At 54.2% G+C, this 13,583-nt stretch overlaps 1 long non-coding RNA gene across 1 annotated transcript; it reads right to left on the reverse strand.

Annotated features, from left to right (window-relative positions):
• Positions 1 to 1,670: 1,670 nt before the first annotated feature.
• Positions 1,671 to 2,966, reverse strand: LOC144380089 (uncharacterized). Its single transcript, XR_013443877.1, has 3 exons — positions 2,885 to 2,966; positions 2,602 to 2,652; positions 1,671 to 1,724 (listed from the first exon to the last, which is right to left on the reverse strand). It is a non-coding gene; the product is annotated as an uncharacterized LOC144380089 (long non-coding RNA).
• Positions 2,967 to 13,583: the final 10,617 nt, after the last annotated feature.

The following is a 13,583-nucleotide window of genomic DNA, read 5'->3' on the forward strand; positions in this document are numbered from 1 at the left end:
TCCCTTCCTTCCTTCCTGCCTGCCTCTCTCCTTCCTCCCCTCCTTCCTACCTCCCTCCCTTCCTCCCTGCTTCCTTCCTGCCTGCCCACCTCACTCCCTTCCTGCCTGCCTGTCCGCCTGCCCACCTCACTTCCTTCCTGCTTACCTCCTTCCCTCCCCCCTTCCTTCCTGCCTGCCTCCCAACTTCCTCCCTTCCTTCATGCCTACCTCCCTCCCTTCCTCCCCGCTTCCTTCCTGCCTGCCCACCTTACTTCCTTCCTGCCTGCCTCCCTCCCATCCTCCTCCCTTCCTTCTCGCCTGCCTTTCTCCCTCACTACCCCCTTCCTTCCTTCCTGCCTGCCCACCTCACTTCCTTCCTGCCTGCCTCCCTCCCATCCTCCTCCCTTCCTTCTCGCCTGCCTTTCTCCCTCACTACCCCCTTCCTTCCTGTCTGCCTCCTTCCCTCCCCCCCTTCCTTCCTTTGTGCCTGCCTCCCCTCCCTCCCCCCTTCCTTCCTCCATCCATCATTGTTCACTAACAGACATCCATGGAGCATGCCCACCCAGCCCTGAGGATGCTGCAAGCTTCCCAATGATAAACTGATGAGGCTAAAGCCCAAGCAAAGGAAAGGGGGTCACCCCTCATGGTCTGTGACAACTGCTGAGGATCTAGACCCCCCACATCTCCTTCTTCTCTCCCTGTTCGCTCTAAGTCCTCATGTGGGTCTACCTCATTGTGACTAAGGTCCCGTCCCATGTCCTGCTTTTATTTGGGGGGGTGGGAGGATGAGGGCTGGCCCACACCCACCCCATCCAGCCCCTACACTGTGCCAGGATGTACCTCGCCGCCCACCCCCACCCCCACCCCCCCCCCGCCTACCGGCAGCCTCCTTTGTCCCCCATGCCCTCCCTGGCCACATGGTCCAGTTTTCCACTGAGCTGAGGGCTGAGGAGGCGGGACTGAGTCGACCAGTGCCACACCTGAGCTGAGGCAGCCACAAAGCCTGAGGTCAAGTGGAAAGCCCCTGTGACTCCCACCATCAAACGTCTCCCCCTGTTCTTCTTTGACCCTCATTACCCTCCTCTCCCCGGACCCCTTGTTCTTCCCTCCCTGTGAACCAGCCTTGGGGGGGCGGAGGGATGCGGAAGCGGAGGGGAGAGGCACATGTTCACTTGCTTGGAAAGAGGCACAGAAACAGCCCAAAGAGGTGTCCCCCATACCTGGGTACCTCAGGTACTCTGCAGGTGTCCAGGTGGCAGTTGCTTCCACTGAAGGAGAGAAACAGAGTGCTCAGAGCCCGGGGCCGGGTCCTGGGAGAAACGTTGCCCTGCCAGCCAGGCAGGACTCCTCCAGGGCCACCCACGCACAGCCCCTGCGGAGGAAAGCTCCTCACGTGATTCAAAGCTTGGGCCGTGTGGCCAGGCGAGTAGAGCAGGGGTCCGACACAGGACAGAGAAACCTGGACACACTGGCCATGTCTGGGAGCTTGGGGCACAGCTCCGCCTAAGGGGCATTTCACACCTGCGGGTGACAACATCCTGGGGAGAGCCCCTCTCTGCAGGGAGGAGGTGCGGAGACCAGAGGGCAGGAGCCAGGGCCACCCAGGTGGGCCCTGGAATCCCAAGGGAGCTCTAGCAACACCCCCCGCCAGGGCCCTCCCATCCGGGGGAGCCCAGCTCCCCGCTCCTTACCTGAACTGGTTTGTCTCAAGCATCTGCTGCGGGACCACGCAGCGGTCATCCTGGCTGCAGAGAGGAAAGGTTCCATCTGAGTCACTTCATGAAAAGTAGCGACTGCTAACAAAGTGCCGGGTCCTCAAGAGGGGGCGCCCCAGGCAAAGGTGAGTCCCCCATCCCTGCTGACCCCAACCAGTCCTGGGGAAGGGAGGAGCGGAGGTAGGCTCCCGGAGGAAGCTTGGTGGGGCCGTCCTCCATCTTACAGGCCGGGAAGGCCAGTCTTGGCGAGTGGAGAGCCAGGAGTGAAAGCCATGACCTCAGCGGCAGGCTGTCCCTTTGGCCCTGCGGGGTGGGGGTGGGGGGACGTCACTGCTGCTGGAGGGAATTAGTCATGCTGGCATGGCCCCACGAGCCACCTGTCCGTCCAACCAGCTGGACAGACGGAGGAGAGCTGGGGTCAGGATCTGGCTCTCAGGCTGTGCCCCGCCGCACTGGCTGGGAGATCTCATCTCACCTGTTTGCAGGCCGGCCAGAGAGGCCTGGCCCTGGAAGAAATTAGCTCTGAGAGGACAACTGGGCCTCCCCCGGCCTGGGCCCTCCTGGGATCAGAGGGCACCCCACCCCCAGTTGGCCCCATCAAAGCAGCTGAAGGGGACCCGGAACCAGTGCCACGCGCCATCCCTCCCCGAGGCCCGGCCTTGCCGTGCAGCCTGCTGGGCAGTCCGTTACCTCTGCGAATGTGTCCTCTCCAACAGAGGTCACAGCTCTGCCTTGTCCTTGGCAAGGTTTGAGAAAGCACAGCAGAGGGAGGAGCTTGGAGTCACCCTGGGAACTGAGTATCTCTTTGGCTATAATTATCTCCAGTTCAATACATATGTTTTTTTTCTACTTCTGTTCTAGATCTTTCTAGAAGGAACCACCCTGACTCCAAAGACTCCGCCATTACCTTTGAGAGTCTCTTCTTTGCCCCCATCTGGGAATCAGGCTGAAAACATTGCTGGGGGACAAACAAGAGTGTGAAGTTGAGTCTTCACTGGGCAGGAGGACAGACAGGCTGAGACACACATATTCTGATCCTTTTGGCCTCTGGCTCCTGAGAAAATAGACATGGGGCCCAACCAGAGCCCCGCTGCCCCCTCCCCACCCCTGCCAGGCAACCGGACCATTGTAACACAATCTCATCACCATAGTAACCAAGCAAGTAACGGGGACCCCAGCATCAGATTCACCTAGATGCGGTTCCAGACCCCCTGCACAGCCCTGAGCAGTGAGGAGGGGTGTGTGTAGAAATCTCTCTTCCTAACAAGCTCCCCGGGTGATCTGCGGACACTCTGAAGTCCAGAGCCCTGCCTCCTTCCTGTTTCCTAACAACGCTGTCACAGAGACCAGAAGCCGAGGGGCAGGTCACAAGCTCTGTGGCTCGCCTGCTGAGCGTCAGAGCAGGGAGGAAACCACAGTCTTACCTGTGGCTCGACCGCTCGCTCAGTGAATACTGGGGACACGGTGGGGGTGTGTGATGTAACGCTGACTAGCTCTCCTGCCCTACCCTCCCCTGCCCTGACTTCCCCCATCCAAGCACTGCTGGTCCCAGAATAAGCACCCCTCCTCCAGGAAGCTTCTGTGTGTCCCTGGGAAGTGGTCTCCCCCTGCAGCGTGGGTGGGATTTGGGTTAGGGTGTGAGCATCTAACCTCAGCCCCTCCACATTGCCACCTTCGGGGCAGGGACAGTGCCTGAATCGCCTCGGGGTCCCAGGTACCCAGGCTGGAGCCTCACAGGTGTGTAGGGAGCGAACGCATGAGCAAGACAGGGGTGAATGCATGAATGCAGCTGAGCTGATGATGCCAGCACAGGGGGACCCACGGGGAGAACACGGGAGGCTGCATCCCCCACGACCTTGCCCACCTCCTCATGACCTCATCGGCTCTCAGACTGCAGCAACCCACGTGTGCGAGTACCTCACATTCTCTCTCTCCACGCAGACCGCTCCCTGGAGGTCCGCAGGCTCCTCAAACTCAAATCGTCCAGAACAGACTTCACGTCATGGCCCCTCCCCGACTTCACCCCTGTAGGTACCACCTTTCCTGGTGACACCACTCTCCAGCAGGCACTGGTGAGGAAGGACGGGCCCTGATGGGCACAGACCAGACAGAAGAGGTGTCGACAGCCCTAGGAGCCTGGCAGAACCCTGGGGAGCCAAAACCGCGACGTGGCTACGTCTGGGCTCCGTCTGTGGGGGACTTCTTCCTTTTGCCAAATTAGAAGGTAATTTTGCCCATCGATGAATTCTGTCCTAGGACTTATCCTGGTTTGTGTCAGTTAAAACAAAACAAAACAAAAGGCAGCGAGAGATTTTTAAATCACTCTCTGCACACTGAGGTCATCTTTTAAAATTTAAATGTTCATTTGAAGAAAGAGCTCCTATTGTGAGCTTTTGAAAAGTGCCGAAGGTGCTCATATAGGCTTACTCACATCAGGATGGGATTTTTAAGTTATACTCAAACAAAACATGTAAAAATTCTACATCCACAAAAATTTTATGAAAGGAGCACATGAGGAGGCAACATCCAAGGGGAAAAATAATCTGCTCTAAAAGAAAATTTATACCAAGAAGAAAATAATCAGATGAATCTTTTGGGTTCTGAACATTTATCAGTCTAAAAAAATTAAAAAGGCAATCCAAGGTATGTCAAAATGAGGGGAAAAGAAGATAAAATGAGATGTAAACACAGAACAATGCAGAGGAAGAGGGTGCTGGATGAGTAAGTCAAAAGAACCATGGGATCTAGATCGAGAATAGAGGCCAGAACCCCGACCCCTGACCCCTGACCCCCGAACGCCAACCTCCAACAGCAGACCCCTCACGCCCAACCCCAGAGCCATCGGGCCGCCACTCTGGGCACCTGAGTGTAACAGACGGTCAGGCCAGACGGGGTGAGGGGTTTCAGACTGGGTCACAGCGGGAAGCTGCAGGGCACGGTGACAGGTGGCTCCAGATACCCGAAGGCATGACATGGAAGGTGCCACAGGCTCTCGGCGCTCCCTGGGGTCCTTATGATACAAGGAAGAACACTTTCATGCAAGGTGAGGACACGTTCTCAGAATCAGACTTTGGGACGGGCTGCGTTCAGAGAACGGCGTTCTCCTGCTGCACAAAGTCAGGTGGGCCGGGCTCATCTACGGGACAGCCCGTGGAGCCAGCTCAGCCCCGTGGCCGCAGCACGACACAGGCAAGCTCTGGAGTGGGGCCGGGCCCCGGGAGGCCAGCACGGCAGCTCGGGAGGTGCCTCTGCAGGTCGGCAGCCCCCACGTAGTGGGCAGAGACCACCTGCAATGTCACGCGCCGCCCCAGCCCCCGTCTCTGCTCCATATGTCAGGGGCTGCACTTGCTTAGAGCAGACTTGCTCTGTGAAGCCCCGGCAAGTCTCCAACTCTGGGAGGTCAAGGGGGGTCTTCCTCCCAGGAGATCCAGGGAACCCTGTATCCACTCGCATGACAGCCTATCCCCTGCCTACTCCCCCTTCCAGACCTGACACTGTTCAGGACGGGGGGCTGTCCCATTGACAGCGACATGTCCACGCCCCCCACCCACCCCCGGAGCACCAGGCTCAGTAAACACCTGCCTAGGTCAATGTGTTGATGTGTCCAACTGCACAAGAGCATCGTTTTCCAAATTATGCACTGGCTGGACCGTCAGCCCTGAGATGAGATGCTAGCCCAGATTGACTCTCCCTCAGGAGCCTGGGAAGTGGGTTTGGAAGGGTCTGCATCTTGGCCTGGCCACTTCCTACCTTGGAATCTGGGTGTCACCTGGACCTCTGGAGCCTCGGTTTCTCAGGTGTAAAATGGGGATAATAATGCATATCTTATAGGTTGTCGAGAGAAGGTACAAGAATGTCCATCAGCATTTTGCTCAGTGCCTAGCACAGAATAAAAATCCAATAAATGGAGGCTCCTTCTAACAAATTTCTTTTTTTTTTTTTTTAGAAAAACAGAGTGTGAGTGGTGTGGGGAGAGACAGGGGGAGAGGGAGAGAGAATCTCAAGCAGACTCCCCACTGAGCGTGGATCCCGACATGAGGCTCGATCTCATGACCCTGAGATCATGACCCTGAGATCATGACCTGAGCCGAAACCAAGAGTCAGACCCTTAACCGATGTGGCCGCTCAGGCGCCCCACTAACAAATTTCTTTACAAAGGTCATCAGTGAAAACGTGTATAGCTCTAAAACTTAACCACTAACCGCAAATGCCTTCTTGTGGTCTGAACTCTATATTCAAACAGCATCCACCGCGAAGTGGAGGCTAGGGACAATTTCACCCTGTGGGGTAAGACCTGCTGAACCGAAAAAGTATCCACTCGATTCTATTTTTTTAAGGGGATGAAATTTTACTACATTTGTTTTAAAACATAAACTTTACTGTTTCTTGAAAACTAAGGAAATGCGGTTAAAAAAGGAAAAAAAGGTGTTATCTGTCAAATACGCCATAATAAATCCCACCCTGCCATCGGGACCCCAGGACCACTCCCCCCCCACCCCTCGTCTTACCTGAAGAAGCCCAGGAGAGCAGCAAAGAGCAGGGACCTGCACAGCCAGAAGTTGGCACTCTTTCCGCAGAAACCTGTGGAGAGGAAGCCTCAGTTATTCAGGGCTGGGTTACCTAAATCACCTTGCTGAGGCCAAAACTGAGTCCTGGCCAAGGATGGGCCAGGCGGTCCTGGCACTTTCCACTTCACTTTCTGAGTCCCCCGTTCTGACACAGAGCAGGTTGGCCCAGGTAAAGCTGAAGGTCCCATCAGCTCACTGGTTGGGTTGGCCATGTGCAGGGAGCTCTCTTGTGATCCCGGATGCAAAGCACGAATGTCCCGCGCACTCTGGACAGGAAAGGAGGAAACACCGAGGCGGCTGGCCCGGTGGGGCTAGTGGGCCACACACAGAGAACACAAGAAGGAGAGGCAGGAGGGGTGCAGCAGTGAGCAAGATCAAGGGAGGGGACCAGCAAAGCACAGCAGCAGGGAAGTACCTTGTGTCCAAGGACCTGGGGTTTGGTGGAACAGAGGCCATCCCCAGACGGACTGGAAGCTGGAACACCAAGCCCCAGGGGTTGGTGGCAGTGCTAAAACCAGGGCAGGTCTGAGCAAACTGGGATGAACTGGACACCCTCCCAGGTCCCTGACTTTCAGACCAGAGCTGTCCCTACCTGTGGGACACTCACAGACAGGTATCCCTGGGAGGCTGGGCGGCCTAGTGGACCCCACCAGGTCATGATCGTCCCCAGAGCTGTGGTCCCCACCTTCCAGGGAACCAGGAAACCCCGGGACTCTGCCCAGGTGCTCGTGCCTTCTGGGCCATGGGCTTCGGCTGCCTAGTTGCCCTGCCCACCACCCACCGCCCACACCACGTCTCTGCTTTGGTGATGAAGAGCAGACACACTTTAGAACGAGGACAAAAGTTAACAGTGATGGCCCAGGGCATCCCCCCAAGCCAGTCCGGGATGGGGTTTCCTCAGGGAGCCCCGCTCCACGCCCAGCCCAAGCCAGGTCATGTCTGTCTGCCTCCTATCAACAGAAGAATTTCAATGACTAAACACAAGGAAAAGCAGTGGCTGTTAACTTTGGTTTTCTCCTCTGGCAAGACATGTGCGCTCCTGCCCAGGCTGGGCCCTGACTCCGCAAGCGGCTGAAGAAGCCCCTTCCCACTCTGTGCCTCCTCCCAGGCTCTGGCAGGGCCCCCACCCAGCCAGGCCTTGTCCCAGGAGGCAGGAGGGAATGGAGGGAGGACTCCAGGGCCCTGTCCTGGTCTCCCTGGACCATCCCAGTGCCTCTCCAAGTCCACTTTCTCCTGCTGTCAGGGGAGAGGGCTGAGCAGAGCATGGAAGCCTTCCCAGAGGCCCCCAGGATGCCATCTTTCTCCTCTGGTCAAAGAAGGGGTGACTCCAGGGCCTGGGGTTCAACTCCAGGGCCTGGGGTTCAACCCCAGGTGTGGGGGGCACCTGGGAAATCTGGACCTACCTAGCCCACTTCATGTACACTAGAGTGGGTTTGGACTGCTATTCTGGAAGGTTCACTGAGACCACACTGTGTGCCAGGCCCCTGCATAGGGCCACGGATGAGAGGGTGAATGAACAGTGCCAAGTCCTGGGCGTTCCTAGATGCACATGAAGGTCAGATCCTTGCCCTCCTGGTCACTGAGGAGAGGCAGCTGGGCACAGCGTGGCCCCAGGCAGGAGCTCTAAGCAGGTGGACCTGCTGCTCTCCGGGCTTCCGTGTGCGTCCCCTGCGAGGGCGCACTACTGTTCCCGTGGGGCGGGGGGCTCCAGATGCCCAGCACTCTGCCAGGGTTGCCCCATCTACTGCCACAGGGGCTGGGCCCAGGGCCTGCCGGTCCCGCTGACAAGACCCTGAGTTGTTGAGCTCGTTTGTGTCCACGGAGCAACAGAGATGGCCAGGGAGGGAGAGGGGGCCAGGCAGGGAAGGGGGCCTGGCAGGGAGAGAGGGCCAAGGGCCAGACAGAAGCCTCCATCTCTCAGCCAGAGAGGCAGAGACCACCCTCTGGGGAGAGTGCAGCAGACCCCACTATCCTGGCCAGGCTGGAGGGGAGGGATCGAGCTGGAAGGGGCCTTCCTCCTGGCTCTCCATTCCCCTCCCCTCCACTCTCCCTCCTTCCCTCCCCTCTGCCCTTAGATGCCAGCCTCACAGGGTGACCTTGGGCCAGTTCCAGGCGGTATTACTGACCTCAGGGAGCCAGCCTGCACCCACAGGAGACTCCTGTCCCCTCAGCCTACCTCCTCCTTCCCTTTCTCTCTCTCCCTGCTTCTTTCCCCACATCCTCATCCTCAGCAGATGCCCCACGTCCCCCACTCCAAGCACTGGCGATGTCTGAGATCTGAGCAGAATTCTGGGAGGGACTCTGAGCCCCCTCTGTCATAGGGAGACTTCACTGCAGGAGGAAGTCCCCTCCTTGACCACCTGCTCCACCCCTAGGGCTCAGACAAGTAAAGAAAAAGGGCCCAGGAGAGGGTATGGGGACAGGAAGCCTGGGCAGGGGGCCTGGGCAGGACGGCTGGGCAAGAGAACTGAGCATCGAGCTTTGCATGTCAAATCAAGACATTTCCCCCAAGGGTCTGCCCCACCCCCCTCCCCCAACTAACACCGCTCTGGCCACATTCTGTGGTACTTCCCTGGGCACCACCATCGTCCCTGTTCAACACCACACCCACTACCACACCCAGAAGCAAATATAGCTCCCAGACCCTCCCTGCTCCCACTGAACCCAGCTGTCCTCACCAAGGCCAGTTCTGGACCTCCGGCTCTATGCAGCTGGGAGGCCCCGACCAGATGGTCAGAGGCCCAAGGAAGTAACCATCGCCCCATCTTGGAACCCAACCTGGAGTTCCTCTTCACTCACCTCCCCACTCACCTCTGGGGTCCATGGCTCCTCCGAGGACCCTCGGGCATGTGCCCTGGAGGCAGAGGCTCAGATAGGAGGTGGAGGGCTCACCGGCAGAAGCTAAGCACAGCTCAGACCTTAGGCCCAGAGCCAGACCAACCTGAGGAAGAAAGTCCCGGCTCCTGCCTGGGCCCAATCCCACCTGTCCCTTCTGGGTGGGAGGAACCTCAGCAGCTTTCCGGTTTGCCCAGATCTGGCAGGGAGAGGCACTAGGTCAGTCCCATGACAAAAACCAGACTTTTCAGCCAGATGCCCGAGGCCAGCTGCCCAGATGGAACAGGGCCAGTAACATCCCCTACCTCAGATCACGGAAGGACCCATCTGGTGGTTTCCCCTGCTCTCAGGGCCCAGCCTGCCTGCATTACAGCCTCCAAGCCCTGGGACATTTGGCCCCTGCTCACCTCTCCAGCTTAGGCTGGTCCCCACCCCACTCCCACTCCCCTCCCCGACCTCTCCACCTTTCCTCACTTGTGTCTCCAGCACTGGGAGCTGCTTTCCTCACCTGGCACATCGTCTACCCAACCTCCAAACAGCACAGTGGTCTCGGACGCTTTCTGGGTCTCCTCATTTTCTCTGGAGGGGAGGTCCCAGAGATTTCTGACACACTGGAATAAAGATGAGCTTCAGTGAAGGCATAGGAGAGGGTGTCCCTGGGGTGCAGGGACACCAGGGTATGGGGAACCCACACAAGGATTATACATGGCACACCGCAGAGCCTGGGAGAGAGGACAGCCCTCTCTCTGTCCCTGTTCTCCCGTTAAGACCTTCTGTGCACGCTCCCACCTGGCTCAGAGGGAAGGATGATGGAACCAGTTGGGACAGGGCAGAGATGCCACATCACCACTCCCAAACAGCCCGGCCCCACCGCTAAGTGCCAGCTACTGGGAATGGAAGAGACGGTGCTTCCATGCATCATACCAAAGGCACACGATGGCCTGCCTCTGGCTGAGGGCAGGGGAGCAGAACTGCGCCCACAGAGGCCCCTTGTCAGGATGATATGGGAGCTGGAGAAGCTGAATGACAAATCAGCTGTCACACTTACCTCACTCTGTGTACAAAACTTAACTCAAAATGGAGCAGTGGCCTAAACAAGAGCTTAAAAGATGAAAAAAATAATCCAGTCAAGAAATGGGCAGAAGACATGAACAGATATTTTTCCAAAGAAGACATACAAATGGCCAACAGACACATAAAAAAATGCTCCACATCACTTGGCATCAGGGAAATACAAAGCAAAACCACAATGAGATACACCTCATACCGGTCAGAATGGCTAACATTAACAAGACAGGAAACACCAAATGTTGATGAGGATGCGGAGAAAGGGGAATCCTCCTACACTGTTGGTGGAAATGCAAGCTGGTGCAGCCACTCTGGAAAACAGTGTGGAGGTTCCTCAAAAAGTTAAAAATAGAGCTACCCTATGACCCAGCAATTGCTCTACTGGGTATTTACCCCAAAGATACAGAGGTAGTGAAAAGAAGGGGCACCTGCACCCCAATGTTCAGAGCAGCAATGTCCACAATCGCCAAACTGTGGAAGGAGCCAAGATGCCCTTCAACAGATGAATGGATAAAGAAGATGTGGCTCATATATACAATGGAATATTACTCAGCCATCAGAAAGGATGAATACCTACCATTTATATTGACAGGGATGGAACTGGAGGGTATTATGCTAAGTGAAAGGAGTCAATCAGAGAAAGACAATTATCTTATGGTTTCACTCACAGGTGAAATAAAAGAAATAACACAGAGGATCATAGGGGAAGGGAGGGAAAACCAAATGGGAAGAAATCAGAGAGGGGGCCAAACCATGAGAGACTCTTGACTCTGGGAAACAAACTGAGGGTTGCAGAAGGGGAGGTGGGTGGAGGGATGGGGCAACTGGGTGATGCGATGAGCACTGGGTATGTACGCAACAGATGAATCATTGACTGCTAGATCAGAATCTAATGATGTACTATATGCTTGCTAATTGAATTTTAATTTTTAAGAAGATAAAAAGTTATTTTAATATTTATAGAACATAAAACATATTTTTAAAATACTTGCAAATCACATGTGATAAGGGTCTAATATGCAGAATGTGTAAAGAACTCTTACATCTCAACAAAAGACATCCAATTGAAAAATGGAAAAGGTCTTCAACAGACATCTCTCGGAAGAAGACCACAAATAGCCAATATGCACTTGCAAAGCTGTTCAACACCGTTAGTCATCAAGCAAATGCAAGTCAGCGTCACCACGAGCTAACCCTTCACACCCAGTGGAAAGGGCTATAAGCAAAAGTCAGGGAAAATCAGAGATGTTGGTGAGGACTGGAGACATCAGAGCCTCATACTTTGCTGGTGGGAATGGAAAATGGTGCAGCTAGTGTGGAAAATCTTTTGGCGGTTCCCCCAAAATGGCAACACAGAATTACTGCCGGACCCAGCAATGCCACTCCTGGGCACAGACTCGAAGGGACTGAGAACAGATCCTGAAACAAGTCCACGTGCACACACATTCGCAGCAGCAGGTTCTCAACGGCCGACAGGTGGAAGAAGCCCAAAAGTCCATCAACAAACAAACAAAACGTGGTCTGTCCACACAACGGAATGATTCAGCCATGAAAAGGAATGACATCCTGATAAATGCTACAGGGAAGGAATCTCAAGAAACTGCTCAGGGAAAGAAATGAGACCAAAGGCCAATATTCTGTAATTCCGCTTCTATGAAATGTTCGGTGTAGGTAACTCTGTGGAGAAGAACGCAGGTTGGTGGGTGCTGGGGCGAGAGGGAGGAGGGAAGGGGAGTGACTGCTTAATGGGCTCGGGGTCTTTTGGGGGGTGAGGAGAACGTTCTGAAGCAAGAGAACGATGGCGCTGCACAGCAGTGTGAATGTGCTGGAGCCTCTGACTCGTGTGCTTTAAAACGTTCAGATTTATGTTATATGAGTTTTATCCTAACAATTTTTATTTATTTTTTTAAGGATTGTATTTATTTAAGAGAGAGAGAACAAGCAAGAGAGAGCACAGGTAGGGGGAGGGGGAGTGGGAGAGAGAGAAGCACGCACACTGCTCCCCTGGGGGTCTTCCCCTAGCACCACAAGCCCGTGGCAGGAGCCATGCCTCAGTTCCCCCTTAATGCACTGGGTACTGCCCCACAGGAGCCCTCCCCACACCGCTGAATGGTGCTTTGTGTACCCTCTAGAATACGGGGACCATGCGCAAAGATAAGACATCTTGGCATTGTGCCCCCAGCAGGACCTGGTGCATAAACGTACATGTACTCAGTGACTGTTGGTGTGGCCTGTTACGTGGCAGGCCCTGTTCCACCAACTGGGGAGACTCGGAGGCGCCTCCTCTCCAGCAGGCTCTGCCAGACCCGAAGTGCCGTCCCTCTCTACTCTTCTCTTTTGTGCTCTTTGTTGCATTTCACTACCAATGTTGTGCTCAATTAATACAAATGTTTTAGAAGCAATACTTTTTCTATTTTCTCAACAGTTTAAATAGAATTAAAATGATCTATTCTCTAAACTTTTGGGTAGGATTCTGTACAACTCTGGACCTCGTTTTATCTCATCCCTATGATTTATTTTGTGGCAGGGTTAACTCTTTGGAAATTTTCTCCGTTTCCTTTATGAAAAGCAGTCTGCTTTAACCTTCTCTCTCTCCCAAAATCACCTTTGCTAAATTATATTTCCTAGGAAATGATCTATTTTGTTCAGATTTTCAAATCTATTTGCGTAAAATTAGGCATAGTAGCATTCTTTTCTTCTTCCTTCTTTCCTTCTACCTTTGTTAATAGTTTATAGATTTAATGGTGTGTAATTCATATCTTCTCTTATCCATACCAAGTCCTTTTCTCTGCTTCCCTTATTTTGCTCTTCTTTTCCTTATTGAATGGGGATGTCTAATTTACTTGTTTTTATTTCTTGTTTTCTAACCTAAAAAATTAAATCAGTTTATTTCTGGGGTGCCTGGGTGGCTCAGTCGGATAAGCATCTGCCTTAGGCTCAGGTCATGATCCCAGGGTCCTGGAATCGAGTCCCATGTTGGGCTCCCGGCTCTGTAGGGAGTGTGGTTCTTCCTCTCCCTCTGCCCCTCCCCCCTGCTCGTACTCTCTCTCTCAAATAAATATAGTACCTTAAAAAATCAGCTCATTTCTCTGAGCACTGTGTCAGCTGCAACCCACCGACTCTGAAGCCCCCGTCTGCTTGCTTTCTTCCCAGTTGTTGAGAGATTTTTAAAAATCACTGGAGGGTAGCAGTTTTTATTGTATTATTATTATTATTTGCTATAATTTGAGAAGGTTAATGTTGCCTGCAGCATTCTTGTTTTATTTAGTGTATTAAGATTTATTTTATAATGAGTTAATGTTCATGGACATTTGTCATTGTGACCACCCCGTGAGTATTCGAAAATTTATACTGTCTACTCTCAGTATACACGTCACACCTGCATGGGCGAACCTGTCACTTCGGGTTTCGGAATTAT

Source organism: Halichoerus grypus, chromosome 14 (genome assembly GCF_964656455.1).
Source record: "Halichoerus grypus chromosome 14, mHalGry1.hap1.1, whole genome shotgun sequence".
NCBI lineage: Eukaryota > Metazoa > Chordata > Mammalia > Carnivora > Phocidae > Halichoerus > Halichoerus grypus.